Consider the following 17,900-nt stretch of genomic DNA (forward strand, 5'->3'; position numbering starts at 1 on the left):
TTCAATGTCGTTGGAGATGTTTTTGTAAAAATCATCCGTTTTGATTTTGTACATGAGCGAGTCGGTGTCTGTCATGAGCAGCTTTGCTTTATTGGAGTACATGTTCCTGATGTAATCGCAATGAAATTCAAACATCAAAGTCTTGCTCAAATCCAAGAAACGCATTCCTAAATAAATGGGTTTGTTGTGAATGAGTTTTGTTCTTTTCATGTGAACGGCGCTCAAGTTTTTATTGAAAACTGTGCAACTTTCGTAATTGGGTTTAGAAGTTAATTTCTCAACTTCTTCCTATTTCGTGATCAGTCTCACGTCCACACGATTTTTAATGTTTTTCATAGTTTTTCCAAACACTGAATTGTTCATCAGCTTGAAAAAGTCCTTTTCAAAGTCGTTGGTGGCTTGAGTTCCTAAATGGGTGTTTTTTTCAGCCAATCTCTTTCCTCAAATTTGATGCCTCTGTGCACCTTTAAAATTTTTAGTCCCAATCGCTCATACAATTTTAGATTTTCATAATGGACGACATAATTCTTTTTGTCGTTCAAGTTTGGGATGAGTTTCTCCACTTTGTTAATGGTTATTCTTTCAGGAGCAAAAGGGTAATCGTATTGGTCGTCATGAAGACTTTCAGGGTAATCCATATCGACTTCCAAAATACACGGCGTTGATTTCCAATGGGAGAGCTCGTCTTCATTCATCCATTCAATCCCATGAGTGGGAAGAGGTTTGCACAAGGCCAAGTTGTTGGAGTCCAAGTTGTTGGAGTCCATGTATTGGATGAATGTTGACTCTTTGTTTGGATCAAACGAATCTCCCATGTATTTGTTATTCGAAGTTCCGAATCGGTTTGATACCTTGCCGACTCCTCCTCGGATACCTTTTTTAACCATCAGCGCCATGTCGTAATTGCTCAGAAGCTCCAAATTGACTTTTGTTATTTTGAGAGCGGCATCCCATGCTAATCCGGAGGACGTGTAATACCAAGCTGGGTCGAGCTTCAAATGATTCATGCAATTGTCTCTGAAATTTTCAAGGACATCTGCAAGCATCAGCACGTCAAAGACGTTGTACAAGTCGTGGTAATTTTTTGAACTTTTTGCAGTGAAACTCGTCCAAAACAGTTTTAGCATGCGAGTAATTTTAGTCGCTTATTCCCTCGTCGTTGAGTTTGGAGAAGAACAAGTTTGAAGAAGTTCTTTTGGAGGCAGTTGCACTTTAGAAAACTTTTCAATCGAGTCAATCCAATCGTAAGGGTAAACGCCTTTTCTGAGCAGCAGATCAAACTGCTTTCCGAAATAATATTTGGCGATGTTTTTGCATTGGTCTCTTGTCAGATTTTTAGATAAGCTGTCTAAACTGGAAGCCATGAATCTGAAGCTGTCTATAAACTTATATTCACTTCAATGACCTTTCCTCATTGTTGGGGATGCAGTTTAATCTTCCACCTGATAATTTCTTGATGAACAAGTGGCTGTCGTAACCGAATAAATTGTGAAACACGATAGGGAAGAATTTGGGAATTTGATAATTTGTGTTGCAACTTCTGTGAGCAGCTCCTCGGTACTTTCCCGTGATGTGACAGTGATCGCGCACTTTGTCATTCCCGAGACTTTCTTCGCAAATGTGGCGCACTTTTGCATCATTAAAATCCGTTTTATCCTCATGGGTCATAACCATATCTTTTTTAAATCTAATCATTTTGTAAATCTCCGTAATGTCTTTTTCGAGTACTTCCACAAATATTTTGGCGACGTCATCAGTTTCGCTTGTAGCCGTAAACGTCACCGGCTTTCCTTCATAAATGGTTTTGTCAAAGCATTTGATGAAGTAACAGAAAGAACTCGGAGTGTACTTTTGTTACTGCTTGGTGTAAGACTGGTTTTTTATCGCACTTATCAGGATTGCACGTGCTGATCGGATTGATAAAGCTTTCAAAGTCGGCATAAACCAAAAATGGAACTCTCATTGATCTTTCTTTATGGGAGAACTGCATTGTTGAATTTTTTCAGGAAGCTCGATTCTGACTGAGCTGTGATCTTGGCAGTCCAATGCTTCGAAAGAGTTTCCTCGCTGTTCATCCCTTGCAAGCAATTTCTGCAATATTATGTTTTGTGCTGATGTGAGGAGGTTTGCGAGGATAACAATCGACACAAATCGTTGATCAAACAAAAATGATTTGTCTCTTCGTTTAAAATGACCAGCAAGTCGATTTTTTTTTATTCTGTCGCAATGCTTGGATTTTCTTAAAGGATAAAAGGATTTGTTTTCACATCCAAAAACATTGATGCTGATGTCCTGATTGTTTTTCTCAAACTTTTCGATTTGATTGAGTGGCACTAGAAAATATATTCCTTTCCAACTCAACTCTTTTGACTTTTCAATGAGCTCTTTGTCTATCCTTTCACAGTTTTTATTTTTCATGTTCAACGCACTGGTGACACACCATTTAAAGCATTCTTCTGTGTTTTTCATGGTGATGATTGCCTTTTTGCTCGACAGAAACGAGTCCAGAGGGATGTGTGACGAAACGCTGAGTGGATTGTAATTAATCATGTTTATGTCCATCTTCAAAATGGCGGAAACTTTCCAATACGATCCCTCATTGCTGTATTTGACCATATTTTCCAGTATTTCTTCTTTCACTCTGTCATACAACTCTCTCAAATCCGTGGCCTCCAACACAATTTCAGTGCGAGATGAAAAAGGGACAGTTCGAGTTATTTCCTCCCCAGTGGTGATGCTCACACGTGTCATCTCACACGTCAAAACAATGCGCACTTTATTTCTGTTTTCGTTTATGACTTTCACAGCTCCATATTTCGCAGAGTTTAAAAAAGGCTGAGGTGTCATGATGATTTCCTTCAACGTCGTGCAAAAACTGCATGGTGACCCGTCTCAATTCATGATTGGTCAATATAAATTCAATTTTTGGTTTTTTGAATACAATCTATTTTAGAGACTTTATTCTTTTTTCTAATCCGTTTCTTGCATCGCTCACTTTTTTCTTCACTGACTCTGGAACGTATGGATCAATCGATTTAAGGTGGCTCACCCCCATTAAAAATCAAAAAAAAAAATTTTTTTTTCTTTTGAATTATGTTATTTTAAGCATTGAAGTACAAAATCCATAATATATTTTTACTATTATATGCTTAAAAAGTAACAAAAAAATACCATTTTTGTGGTTAATACAGTTTCCTACTCCTTAGCAACGTCATAGCAACGGTATAAACAACAAATTTATTCATTTTTTCTGGAAGGTTTCAACTTTAAGTTTTAAAGTATTTTTCAATGTTAGATCTATTATGCTTTTCTACTGTTCTATAAAATATAATATTTCTTAAAAATATGCTCTGTAGCTTTAATACAATGTTACTGAACTGAAAACTATCTATCTGGATATGGCGAACAAAAGAAATAATATTAGAAATTTAAAGTGAAAATATCAAGGAAATAGGTATACATGGAGAGCAGAGGAAGTAAATGGTCGTAGCAGGAAATTAGAAACAACAAGTGTATCAAAGCTTAATAAACAACATGACTTAAGTGCTGCAACAAATTGTGATTCCAAAGTTGACAGTTTTTTCTTTATTTGTAACTTTAGAATTATTAAAAATGTATTTGAACAGTATTCTACATGCAGTGAGTGTAATAGCAAGCTAACTATTTTTCATAATGAATCTATAGGTATGGGATTTTCTATTGGAATTATAATACAATGTCCAAACTGTGACTTTGAAAGTACATTTTATTCATCACCATCTATAAATCGAAGTGCTTCTAGTTCAAAGCTAGTGACACAATTCAGAACTTTGTTGAAATGGCTATAAGACAAAATAAAAATAACCTACTGAGTATAGGAAATTCTGTAATAGCTGTACTTTACCATTGTACAAACTTTCCATATGAAGTCACTCGTCATCAATTTTGTTTAAAAGTGAAAAACAGTTGGTGCAAATGGCAATCAGATAACGTTATGGGTAAAACAAGCTATGGATAAAAAATTAATTTACCTGTGACAATTATGGAGGAAATTAAACCTATTTTTCAAGAATTGTCAAACCCTGAAATGCTAAGAAAGTGTTTACATGGGATGACACAAAACTGCAAAGAGTCATTGAGTGGTTTCATTTGGAAGTGATGCCCTAAAACTACTTTTACTGCAAGGAAAATTCTTGGAATATCTGTTTATTCTTCTATTTTAAATTACAATGATGGATTTTCTTCTTTAAGTTGCATTTTTAATATGCTTGGAGGTGTTAATTTCGAAAAAAGGAGCTTACAAAAAAGATAAAAAGTGATAATCAAGTATGTCAAGAAAATTGACTGATATTAATAAAAAACAAAGAAAACATATAAGATCAATAAATGAAGGTTATTTAGACATTGAGAAAGAGAAGGATGATGTGAACTTTTATGCTAGTGGCAGTTTTTAGTAACTTTTTATAAAAAAAACTTTTTGTTTTTGTTTTTTTTTTTTTTAAATGCGTTTTTTAAGACTTTCTTATTTTAATATGTTTTTCTTACGAAAACGTTAATATCTTCAGTTTGGTTAAAGCTTTTTTCTTCAAATTTTCACAGTATGTGTATTAACTTATTTATGAGGGCCGGAACTAGAATTGTAATATTTTAAGTATAAATGAGTTAGTTTCAATGTGGTTTGTCAGACTGACACAGGCAATTAATCGATTTCGGCACATTTATTGCTGCCATTTTAGTTTTTTTTAACATTTGAAAAAAATTTTAGTTCCAGCCCTAAAGCAACTATTTAGCTACAATTTGGCAAAATATGGTGTAATAAGTGCAAATTTTACTCAAGATATCATTGTTTTAGATAAGGTAAGATTTTAGACAAATTATGCTGACTCAGCATCAAAAAATGCAAATTTAATTTTTATTTTGAAAAGTTAAAGTTTTAATGTAATTTCCTTATATAAAAAATTAAAAACAAGTTTAGAAATTTTATAAATAAAAAGTTAGACTTAATGGGGGTTATCCACCTTAAGCACATTGTTGAAACTGTTGCCGATAGCATTTTTTTACAGCCGTAGTCAACCTTGAAAACAGTCCAGGGGCCAACAGAGGTGAGGAATCAGGAACAGGCTTGTCAAGGATGTCATGAGATGCTATTGACGCTAGAACAACTCTCCGAAAGATATCTGGTTTCGGCATGAGAGCTGGTTTCCACATGAGAGATTGTCTCGGAGCGATATCTGGTCATGGCGGAATTATTGACGGTTTCGGATTGATGACAGGTCTTTGAACAATTGGAGATCTCGGAGCGATGACAGGTCTCACAACGACAGGTTGCAGAGCTCTCACAAGATCAGCCTTTCGTATCTTTGATTAATTTTTAACTTTTTGGACTTTCGTGATTTCTTGCAATTCTTTCACCTTTTTATTTTCCATTTTTAATATGAGAATATTTTTTATTTAACTCATTTCATTTTTTCAAATTTTCTTCACGTGAGAATTTGAAAAAACAAATAATTTTTCGCAGATCACATCGATTCGACATCTTCCTGTTTGAGATCCTTTAGAATTTTGACTTTATATCCATTGTCCACCTTTCCATCTCGATGCTCAAAGTAACTCCATCCATCCCCAGTCTCTTTTCTCGTTTTGTAAGTGGATTTGTACTCGATCACCTCACCAGTTTTAACATGTGTTAGCCTTACAGCCAAAGGAATATTTCTGATGAATTTCAACCTGACGTACTTGGGATCAATCAGCTTTTCTTGCTTTGGTTTTACTTGTTTTTCAGCTTTTTTCGGTCTTCCCACAGGTCTCACTTCTTTTGAGTCTTCAAAAAACGCAACTTTACTGATCAGATTATTTTCAACCGCAATCATTATTGCCGGGATTAAATTGTTCGACGTTTTGGAAACGCCATTTTCTACCAGCAATTTTTTCAAATACTTTCTCGTATATCCCATTTTTCATTTGGCAAAATTTTATCTAAGTCAATTCAATTTTTTAAATTCTTCCGTGAAAAGAATTTAAAAGTTACTTTCTTGAAACAGGCTATTCTTTTTACGACTCTTCCGTCTCTTCTTCCGACTCTTCATCTTCCAATCTATTCAAATGTTTAACATTAATGAAATCATAAAGTTCAATGGCTTCATTTTCAATTTTAACTTATTGAGCAGTTGTTCCAGTAACGTTAATATTATTCCACGAGTACGCGTCGCGGATGGATTTCAGTACTTCAAGTGGCATGTTTTGGAGCATTTCATTAAAGTCGCTCCGATATTCATTAGGAAGTTTTCTGACGTTGCTCAGGAATTCAAGTAAATTTTTCGAGTTGGTCGAATCTGGAACTGAAATTGCAGTTTTATCAGGAAGCTCGCACTTTCGCATCTTGTAAATATTTTTAATTTTTCTCTCTCGCGATTTCTTTCAATTCTTCCACCGTTTTGTTTTCCATTTTTCATTTGGGAAGAAATTTACTTAACTCAGTTCAATTTTTTGAAATTCTCCACAGGATTTTCACCATTTAAGATCCGAAGGATCTCAGATTCTTCGAATTTCGCATCCCTCGTACACAATGTCTTTTGATTCGATCGAGTGAAGCAAAATCGATCGTCTCAAGTAGATCGTCTCCGTTTTTCTTTTGCATTTAACACAGTACATATTTTATCTTAGAAAATTTTTTTAATTTTCCAGAGATTTGCGTGCGAATTTAGAAAGTTTTTTTAAAAATAAAAAATGGAAGTGAATGATTTGTCATGGAATATGGGTAAGAGCAAAAGGAGCAACAACAAGCTTTTACCGAGAAGTATACGAGGAATCATCGGAAAGTCTGGTTGCGGAAAAACGAATTTGTTGTTGAGACCTGGATGGCTGGATTACAACAACTTGCTGGTGTTTGGAAAGTCTCTTTTCCAGCCAGATTACAAAATACTGAAAAGTTCGTTCGAGAAAAAAACTGCCAAAAGAGATTATCCTCGAATTGTTCATCCTTCAAAATAAGATGGAAAAATTAAACGCGAGTCCTGAGTGTGTCATTAAGGAGATTTCAAAAAATTGGGGCGGAAAAACAGACATGGAGTGCAAGTTTTTTGAAACAGTCGACAACGTGCCTGAACCGGAAGATCCTGATGCCACTAAAAACAATCTGATGATCTTTGTCGACTTGCAATTGACCAAGCAAAACAAGTGCGAAAAATATTACATCAGAGGAAGGCATTCCGACGTGGATTGTTTCTATTTGGCTCAAAATTATTTTATGCTTACGAGACATTCATCATCAGAGAAAATGCAAATTTTATTTGTTTGTTTCCGCCGGATTAAAAGAACATGGACCATATTTATCGAGATCATGTCGCTATTGACATGAAAAAAGAAGAGTTTAAAAAGTTTTGCAAGCATTGCTGGTCTCAACACCACGGATTTGCGATGATTGATTTGTCCTCAAAAAAGAACAATGAAAAATATCGAAGCGGATTTGACGATTTTTATTTTCCAAGTGTATAAAAATATGTCGAGATTTTATTTCATTGTAAAGTCGAAAAAAGAGACACCAAAAATAAGAAGCAGCGTGATTAAAACGTACATTGAAAAGCCAGTCGAGTTGGATTTGAACAAAAAGTATGAAATTGCGTTAGTGGGGCTGGAGACTTATCGCAGTTACACAAGCATTAACTCCAAAAATAAAATGTTTAGGTACAGCCTAAACGGTATTTCAAATAGTTACACCATTTACATTGAAGAAGGGGATTATGAAATAAATGAGATTAACGATTATCTTCAAAATCAAATAAAAAAGCAAGTTGGAACTTTGTACAGAGCAGACGGAGTGGTTATTGGAGCAAAGTAGTCTACATTGAAATCCACATTGAATTTTGGAAAGCCAGTATCAACAACGAGATATTGGGTGGATTTTAACATGAATAACACTTCGGCGACACTCCTTGGGTTTGACAAAAAGGAATATACCTACGTGGAGAAAAAAGAAGATCCGGCAAATCCTGATAAAGTGACGAGTTATATTGACTACTACGAGTCAGAGACTATTGTGAGGATTGAAGAATTGTCGGTGCTCAGAGTGACGATTGACATTATCGGATCGTCTTATTTAGATGTAAAAACTACAAACGACATTTATTCTTTTTATCCAGATGTTCTTCCAGGGGCTAAAGTTACCGAAAGGCCTTTCCACTTGATATACTTGCCCATCGTGGTGAGCAAAATTTCAGGAATGGAGCCGCAATTTGTAGATCAAAATGGACATTTAATCGACTTTAGAGGGGAAGATATCATCGTGAGATATCACGTCAGAGAAAGAATATCCTCAGTGCTGTATGACCTTTGCACAAGAATTGCTGTCGATCGGTAAATTTCACATGTGAAATTCGCGTGAAAAAAATTTCTTTTGTTAAAAAAATGAGCAATTTAAAAAAGATTTGACTGAACATTTCACAGGGTCAAGCTGATTAAGTTGATAAAGGCTCCAGTACTTGCAACTGATCTGTTGGGAGGAGTTGCCTCTTCTGCCGGATCTGCGATAATTGACAAAATTACAGGAAGAGGCGCTATTTATTTAAACAAGAATGGAAGAGGAATGAAATTGACTGCAGCAGGGTCGTGTTTGTTTTTAAGACTTTGGGTGAAAAACACATCTGTAAATGGAGATGGATTGTTCGTGAGAAGCGGAAAAGGGTATAAATTCGTTGGATCCGGTTTATTGCTAGGTCCATATTCACCTTTTTCCAGCATTCCGTTTTTAAATTTAATTCTTTAGACTTTTTTTCCAGGAACATCGATAAATTTTTTGAAAACATTCAAACGTTTTCAAAGCAAATACGCTTTCACCATTCCAATTTCCCCGGTTGATGAAATCATTAGCGGTTTGTCCTTTTCAACAAACACGTCAATCACTTTGTGCTGATCGCTTGAAAAGGAAGCAGTTTTTGAAATTCGAAACAGCTGTTCTGTTCGCTGGACGCTATGGACCCGCATTTAGTCGGACAAATCTTCCTCGCCAAACTTAAAGCTTTCTGCGAAAATGCCTTGAATCATGCTTAAAAATGTCAAAATTCCTTTTTCCCGGGTCACGCTAAATTCAGAAATGGGATTAATTATCTCGGGCATATCGCTGAATCTTGAAACTGGAATGCTCGTGTGAGACTCTGGAAGAAAAGAGTGCTGATCGTACAAAGACACTTTTTGAACACTTTCTGTGGCCACTTCGAGACAGTACTCAAAATTGTCTGACGATTTCACGTCGATCATCAAAGTGCTCGGATTGACAATGGAAAGCGTGACCGTGTTTTTGTTTTTCATCGTTTTCAACGTCTTGCTAATATAACTCTCAATGCCGATTCGCAACAGCTCTTCAAAATCAAACACGTACTCGTCAAACTGATGAGCAAAAAGATTAACTTCAAACATTAGATTTATGGTGGTTATGTTTTGAGATGAATTCCCTCTTTGTCGATGGTGAAACTCACCATTTTGATGTTATTGAACAATAGCTCAAAAAGAGCTTTTAATTTGACAGCTTGTTTTGTTTTTGCAAGAAACATTTTTTTAAAAAAGAAAGAATTCATTTATGTCATTTGAGGAACGCGTCATCAGGCCCACGGACATTACAAAAACAAGTTTGGCTTGATAAATTATTAGAAGTTCTTCTGAAAAAGAAAGGTATATCAAAACACCATTAACGGGAAAAAAATATTCATGGTTATATTATGGTCGAAATGAAAATGAGTCAGAATCGGCATTTCTCTACTACTAATGTTATTAACAACTCGACAAACAGTTGACTAATTAACTTTTAGCTCCTCCAAATCTCCTATTACTCTCTAAAAGAGTTTATTGTTACTTGACTATATTATCATTTGTTTTAATAAAATGAAGGTATTTAAATACATAATATAAAATCTGCAACAAGAAGGTACGATTTTCTGATACGATTTCTTGAATATTAACTCAATTTGAATGAACCAGTAGCATGAAACTGAAATGCAATAGCCAGTTGTTGTACAGATGAAAGAGAGCACCCTCGATTGTTAAAATTTTTGTTAATAATGTCATTAGCTAATAGAAAATCTGTATCACCTTTTAAATTCTATATCGTCGTAAATTTCTAAAGGATTGGCTCTGTGAATAATAAACCTTGGTATGTGATTTTCGCATATTTCTTCTTCTTCTAAAATGCAGCTCATACCGATTCATTTTTGAATGTTTTAAAATAAGTTTTATTTCATGTTATTAATACTACTTCTTCTTATGAACTCTCTTTAACTATCTTTTATATCACCTCTTTGTATAGCTGGAACTGTTTATTTCTAAATAGAATTTATTTATATATTATACCACATAAATGTGCCTTTATCAACAGCCTAATGGATTTGGCAATTTAAAATATAATTAGGCAACAAGGCTATTTGTCATCTTAAAAGTGTATGATCCTCAGTTTTTGTTAGGATTTTATAATGCTAGGACGTTCGACATTTTAAAATGCTTATAAGCATTATGGCATCATGATATAACATGTTAGATCATTACTTACGAGTTACAGGATGTTTTAAAAGACACACTTTTTCACAATGGTTCTAATTAGTTTTCTGCACTAAATTCATTAACAAACATACTTTTAAAACGTAACTTTCTAAATTAACTACGTCAATATACCTAAGTAACAACTTTTTCTTGGTAAAAACTCATTTTTATATTTGCAAAGGTTCAAATAAATTATATAGCAATAGTAAAGTTTTGTTCGCATTAGAAAAATGATAACGGCGGTTTTTTTTTTTTTTCAAGTTTAGTTTCAAGATTGGTCTGAGCCAGACTTGAAAAAATGACTTCAAATTTCAAAATTTCTCGTTTTTCAATTCTGACTTCAGTTCAAATTCGCTACTTGCATTCTTTTCAAGTCGGACTTCAGATTTAAAGTCTAACTTGAAGTTTCAAGTCCGCTTCTTGCATTCGTGAAGAATTTTTTCTTTCTCAAGTCTGGTTTGAAGTCAAACTTGAAAAGCGGTCTATTTTTGGCGATTTTCAATTCTGCTTGAGTTGAAGTTCGCTTTATACATTCCTTCAAGTCGCGCTTCAGATTTGAAGTTCGACTTCAATTTAGTATTTCGGTTCTTGTATTAAACCCTTAACGTCAATTGGAAAGGAGTAATTCGGAAACTGATTTGAAATGTCACTCAATTGTTTAACTATAGATAATGGCTCAACCAAATGTTTTTCACACACTTCCAAAGGTGATTGGCGAAGATGGCTAAAAGTATTTCATTATTGGGTCTTCTTGCTTCATTTGAGGTCGCTCAGCCGGTGGCAAGTAAGTTTTACAATTCTATACGCCTTGAATGAGGAAAAAGAATTTAAATTGCTATGAAAAAAAATTGAATAAAATATATGCATTTGCCTGAAAAACTTTAATTTAATAAAAACTTTTATCGTCATCAAATAATCTAACATTTTTAACTTATAATGTACTGACTTTTAAAAAACGTCTTTCTCTGTCATATTAAGGCTGTTAAATATTAACTGAGAACAATGTTTCCTAGAAACGGACAGAAAATTACTGATTTTATAATAGTAATTTTTTAAAAACGCCATTAGTTAATTCACCATTAGAGTTTGCTAAAGAAGTGCTTTGAATAATTGAAGTTCGACATTCAGTAGTCCAAAATTCAAAAGTATACCCAGTAAACATCGAACAGTTGGTAAGTAGTTGACCCGATCCTAATAACCAACTATTAGCTACAGTAGGGCCAACAGTCGGCTATTTAGTTAGTACCGTGAAAAAAACGTAACGTTTTTACCAACACTTAGCCAACTGTTTTTAAGCTATTGGTTGCCATTAACGGCCCAACAGTAATAAAACAGTTGGCTAACAGTTGGTACCATTACCGGCCCAACTATATGATTTTTTTTCGCGATTTTTTAAATTCACTTTTGCGCTTAAATTGAAAGTGCAAAAGTTATAAATCATGCTTTGAATATTGCTTAATAACAAAGTATAACCTGCTTTTTAATATTTCATTTTCTATTTAATAGTGATTGTTTGTATATCAGATTTTACCAAACAGTACTACTGTAAATAATTCTAGCTTTAATTATTTTTTAGACAGTAATTGAGAAGGATGCGTTGTAATATCGTGTTAACTAACCAAAATATAACTATAATAAAACTTTTACAATTAAAAAATACAATCAAGAAAATCCAGATAAAACCGGTAATAAATAACAAAAAGCCGTATAATAAAGACACTTTTTACATACACCCCTACGTTAACTTGGTCAACTAATAATATAACTCTTTTAAGCGCCGTAAATATTCGCCTGCGCTCGCTGCCTGTCTGATCGGCCGCTTACAAATTGACTTGCACGTTTCACTAGTAGCAATCTTACCTGGTTCATCTTCGGTTGATTTACTATTTTTATTTTCACTCATTTCGTTTGATTTGTTGGTAATTTCAAAAGGTATTAATTTTTGAATAGGTCGGAAACAGGTTGTTCTAGTTCCTTCTTTGGATAAAACTTGTAAACGCGCACCTCGTACTTTTCCATCAGTTCCTCCAATAAGTTCCAAAACTTTTCCCATACGCCATTGACTTCTAGGGATCATGGTATCATCTCGTATGAGAGCTATATCGTTTACTACTAGCTGTTCGGTGTATGAAGTTTTATCTTTTACGTATAAATGGTGTTGTTTAAGTTCATTAAGATAAGAAGTTGTAAATCTTTTCCAAAAGTTAAATATCATTGTTTTAATAAACATAGCTCTTTTCAAAATATCTTCAGGTAGTATACGAATTCCATTCGTTTTATTATGAATGTTTCGTCCAAACATTAAATGGTATGGTGTTAAAGCTTCTTCAGTGTCATCCTCGCTTATGTAAATTAGTGGACGACTGTTAATCACAGATTCGATTTCACATAGTGTCGTTTCTAGTTCTTCATAAGATAAAAAAGCCTTTCCAATTGTTTTCCTCATTGTAATTTTGACAGATCTAACTAATCGTTCGTAGAAACCACCCCACAAGGGGGAAGCTGGTAGAATAAATTTCTGTAGCACATCATTTTTCAGTATAAAAGTTTTAACTTCTTTAGATATAAAGGTTTTAAAATTATCAGAGATAATAAGATCAAGAAAACCTCTTCGTGCTGCGAAACGCTTAAAAGCTCTTATGAAGGCTGGAACTTTCATATCAGGTGTCAGTTCAAGATGGATTGCTCGACTAGATGCGCAAGTCGATAGCAAAGCATAGACCTTACAGGCAGCGTCTTTATTAAGTGTTTTTATAAATAAAGGTCCTGCATAATCTAATCCAGTTGATTGAAAGGAATGTAAATTAATAACTCGAAAATCTTTTAAATCCGGGCTACTAGTTGGAAACAATGTTCTTCCTTGGAATTTCTTGCATGTTACACACTGTCTAATAATACTTTTTATCGTCGATCTTCCTTTTATTATCCAGAATTGGGATCGTACTTTATTCAACGTCGATTTGACTCCATGATGCAAAACTTGTTCATGACAGTTACGAATCAGTAATATTGTGAACCAACTTTCTTTGCCACGTAATATTAAAGGGTGCTTTTCTGTAAAGTTTAAATTAGCATTTTCAAATCTTCCATGTAATCCTAGTAGTTTGTCTTCACCATCAAATAACTAATTTTTTCAGTTTATCAAATCTTTTGTCATTTTGAAGAATTCTTTGTTCATCTCTAATCCATTCATTGAGTGCAAACTTGCACTCATCTGTCGTCAAAGTTACTTGTTTGTTTAATGGTAGCCTTTTAATTGTTTTTAACAGCCTTTTAATTGTAGCCTTTTAATTGTTTTTATCCAGTGCTAATAATTAACTTTTCGAATGAACTAAACCTACATGCATCAATAACACTACTCAAACTTCGTGATGAGTCCAAAACAACATTACAAACAACTACATTTCCCCCTCTCCTACACTCAGACATAATATCGACCTAAAACTTACTATCAACTTTAAATTCATTATTCTTTTTATTCGTATTTAACAAAAATTCTGGTCCTTTCAACCAATTTCTTAAATCAACAAAATTACTTGTACGAGTAGGAAAATCAGCTGGGTTCAACTCCCCATTAATGTGATTCCATTTTTCTCTATCAACCACTTTTCTAATGGCATTCACTCTATTCTCCACCCATGGTTTCCATGTTCTCTCCTTACCCTTGATCCAATACAATGCTACCTCTGAATCACACCAGCAACTTACATCATCAAATTGCCCTCTTCCACTTAAAACTCTTAACACTTCCTCTACAAGTCTGCTCAGTAACACACAACCTAATAACTCTAATCTAGGTATACTTAATTCTTTTAAGGGTGAAACACGTGACTTTTAAACTTAAAACTTCCTATTCACTCCTAAACTTGTTTCTACAACTAGATATATAACTGCACAATAAATTAATTTGGAACTGTCTCAGAATCCATACAATTGAACAGATTTACTACTCTCATTAACTCTCCCAAACACGAATCTTGGAACTCTAACAAAACTTAATAACTCAAGATCTTTTAAAAATTTTGTCCAAGCTAATTCTATTACTTCTGCTACTATTTCATCCCATCCACTTTTATCTCTACAAATTAATTGAAGAATTGTTTTTACTCTTGAAGTTATCGGTGTTAAAAAACCTAGGGGATCAAAAAAGGATGCTGCCATCTTTAAAATATTTCTTTTAGTAGTTTTTAGCGTTCTTGCATTGTTAACAAAATCTTTAAATTCAAAAACAAATTCATCTTTTAATATATCCCACTCAATTCCTAAAATTTTTTTAAAACTGTTGTTATTGTTGTTTTCATTTTTCATAATTTCACTTTCAAAAAGTTTTAATTCATCAACTTTTAGATTACATTTTGAGTTTTCATTTTTAATTGTTTCCTTTTTATTAAAATAATCTTTTAATTCCTGATCATTTGTTATCCATTTTCTTAATTCAAACCCTGCATCTAAAAATATACTTTTGGATTTTTTATAAAACATTTTTCCTTCTGAAACTGTTTCACTGCCAGAGGATATATCATCAACATAGAGATCATCTATTAATCTTTCAATAAATTTTTTATCATTTATGTACTTATTAAGATGGTGTTTTAAAGTGGCATTCAAAAGAAAAGGACTACTTGTTAAACCAAAAACAACTCTAAGAAATCTATATACAGTTAATTTAGCCTCCTTATCAGATATTCTCTCGTACCACAAGAACCTTAAGTAATCTCTGTGTTCAGAAGAGATTTCAATGTTCAAAAATGCTTGTTTTATATCAGCAATTATCCCTATAGCATTAAACCTAAATTTTAGTAAGATATCAAATATTTTAGATAGTAAATTCGGACCTGAATACAAGCAATCATTTAAAGACGGTCCTGTTGTTGAACATGATGCATCGCAAACAGCTCTAATTTTTGTAGTGTCCTTATCTCTTCGAATGACAGGCCTATGAGGCAAATAATGCACACACCCTGGTTCTTTAAACATATCAGACTCACTAACTCTTTCTATTATATTATTCTTTTCATAGTCTACAAAAATTTGATTACATTCAGTAACCAGTTGTTTATCATTTAAGCTTATTTTTAAATTGGCCAGACGTTTTTTACAAATATGATAGTTATCAGGTAAAAGATCATGGTCAGTTTTAAAAGGTAACTTTGTTACATATCGTTCTCCATTATGTGTTAGATCTTTTTCAAACTGATACATCACACAACTCTCAGGAGATTCTATGGTCTCAACAGACCAAAATTTATTTAGATCTTGCTTAAGCTCATCTATTTCACTCTCAACCTCACAATGCATGGAATGACTACTGAGAAATGTTTTTGTGTTGTGTTTTAGTGGAATAGGACCACTTAATACCCACCCTAAGACTGATTCACTAGCTACTAGACCACCTATAGGACTTCTAATAATTCTTCCAGAAATAAAACTATGATAAAAATCAATACCTACTAATATATCAACATGAAAATCAAGAGATCCATCATCATGATTAGCTAATAAAAATTTAGATATTTGTTTAAATTGATCACCGGCTAATGACACGTTTTGCCTTTTCAGAGGACTGCAAATACTAGGTACACATAATGCTTCCATATAAACACTATAATCTGAATATTTATGTTTGACCTTAAACTGAACAACATTCAATAATTGCAATGTTTGTTCATTATCTTTCCCAAATGTTTTAATTATAATTTTCTCTTTTCTAATAACTTTTAAATTTAGTCGTTTTTGAATATTTTTACTTATATATGACCGTTTGCTTCCACTATCAAATAGGATTCTTGCCTTTAAAGATTTATTTTCTGAGACTGCACTGATAATTGCCTAAGCTGTTTGCAACAGGATAGTTTGCTGGGAAATGTTATGTGTCGCATGCCCAACAAAAGTGTTTTCTTTTTCACACAAAGAAATATGATGCTTCTCTTTCCATTTACTACAAATATAATTTGCTTGACAATTCTTGAATATATGATTTGTTCTAAGACAATTAAAACATCTACCTTGCTTTTTTAAAATTTCTTTCCTGGTTGAGAAATTTGTCACATTTTTACATTCCCAAGGGTTGTGATCTTCTGAACAGTATACACAAGGATAATTATATTTTATTTTGTTTTGATAATCTCTATCAAATGATTTTGGAAAAACTTTTTTGTAATCATTCTTAGAGTTCTGATTAATGTTCTGTGAATATAATCCTGCAGTTGTGAAAGACTGACTATTAACTTTCCTGTTTTCAACATTTCTACTATTCGTTGAGCAACACTCTATTGCATTTAATTCCTCTCGAAAATATTTTAGCAATAAACCTATTGTCCAAATCTCCCCACCAAATTTCCTTGAAATTAACAGAATCAAATCATCTGGTAATTTTTCTTTTAAAATAGGAATCAAAAGACTTCCATATGTGTTAGTTTCAACTTTTAATGATTTCAAATTTCGAACACTTGCCTCTATATCGTTATAAAGTTTTCTTAAGCCATCAACATTATCACTATTTTTCACTTTCACAAGTTTTAATAATGAATCCATGTGTGCAGAGATTAAAATTTGCGGGTTACCATATCGTTCAGTCAATAAACAAACTGCTTCTCTGTAATTTTCTGATGATAAGGTTAAACCACAAATTGTAGTCAATGCTTGGCCTCCTAAATATTTTTTTAAATAATTGAAACGATCAATATCACTTATCATTGTTATGTATGGCAAGATTAAATTGATCCCAGAATGTTTGCCATTCCATGAAATTACCCTTAAAAATTGGAAGTTCAATTTTCGGCAATCTACAATTCATTTTATTTTTTGAACTCTGTTCAGAATTATTTTCCAAATCTAATTTTACAGATTCTAACCTAAGATTTATTTTAGAAAGTATATTGTGAAATGGATCAGTTATTTCAACACTCGCTAAAACATCATCCTCTACCTCATTTGGATCAAGTATATTAATTATTTCTTCATCAATGTTATTTAAATTGGTATAAGAATCACTCAAACTATTTTTCAAAGCTATAAACACAGACTGTGATGTGTCAGGGTCTTCCAAAGCCTGACTAATTTTAAAAAAATTCTTTTGAAAGATACTTCTTAATGCTTTCCTTTTAGCTATCTTCCTACCTAATATTGCAGCCATAACTTATTATCTAATACCACTATACGGTCTCTATACAATTTCTCACTCGTTCTTACACACAATACTCACAATGAGCAATGAAAAAATATGTAAACAACAACAAAAAATCTACTTTCAATCAACAAAACAATAATATTTCCTACCAGCACGTTGTTGACACAATTCAAATCCTACACCAAATCAAATGTAAATAAAACTTTTGTAAGTCGAGTCGATTCTTTTTCTGAGTTCAACTGGATAAATATTTTTCTTCTGGCAATAT

At 33.2% G+C, this 17,900-nt stretch overlaps 1 protein-coding gene across 1 annotated transcript in view; it reads left to right on the top strand.

The window, feature by feature from the left end:
- Positions 1–17,900, top strand: part of LOC145190138 (uncharacterized) — a 168,018-nt gene that overhangs the window by 56,690 nt on the left and 93,428 nt on the right. The window lies entirely within an intron of this gene.

Source organism: Hydra viridissima, unplaced genomic scaffold (assembly GCF_058129835.1).
Source record: "Hydra viridissima isolate aposymbiotic clone 2 unplaced genomic scaffold, HvirCarnegie_v1 scaffold_6, whole genome shotgun sequence".
Lineage (NCBI taxonomy): Eukaryota > Metazoa > Cnidaria > Hydrozoa > Anthoathecata > Hydridae > Hydra > Hydra viridissima.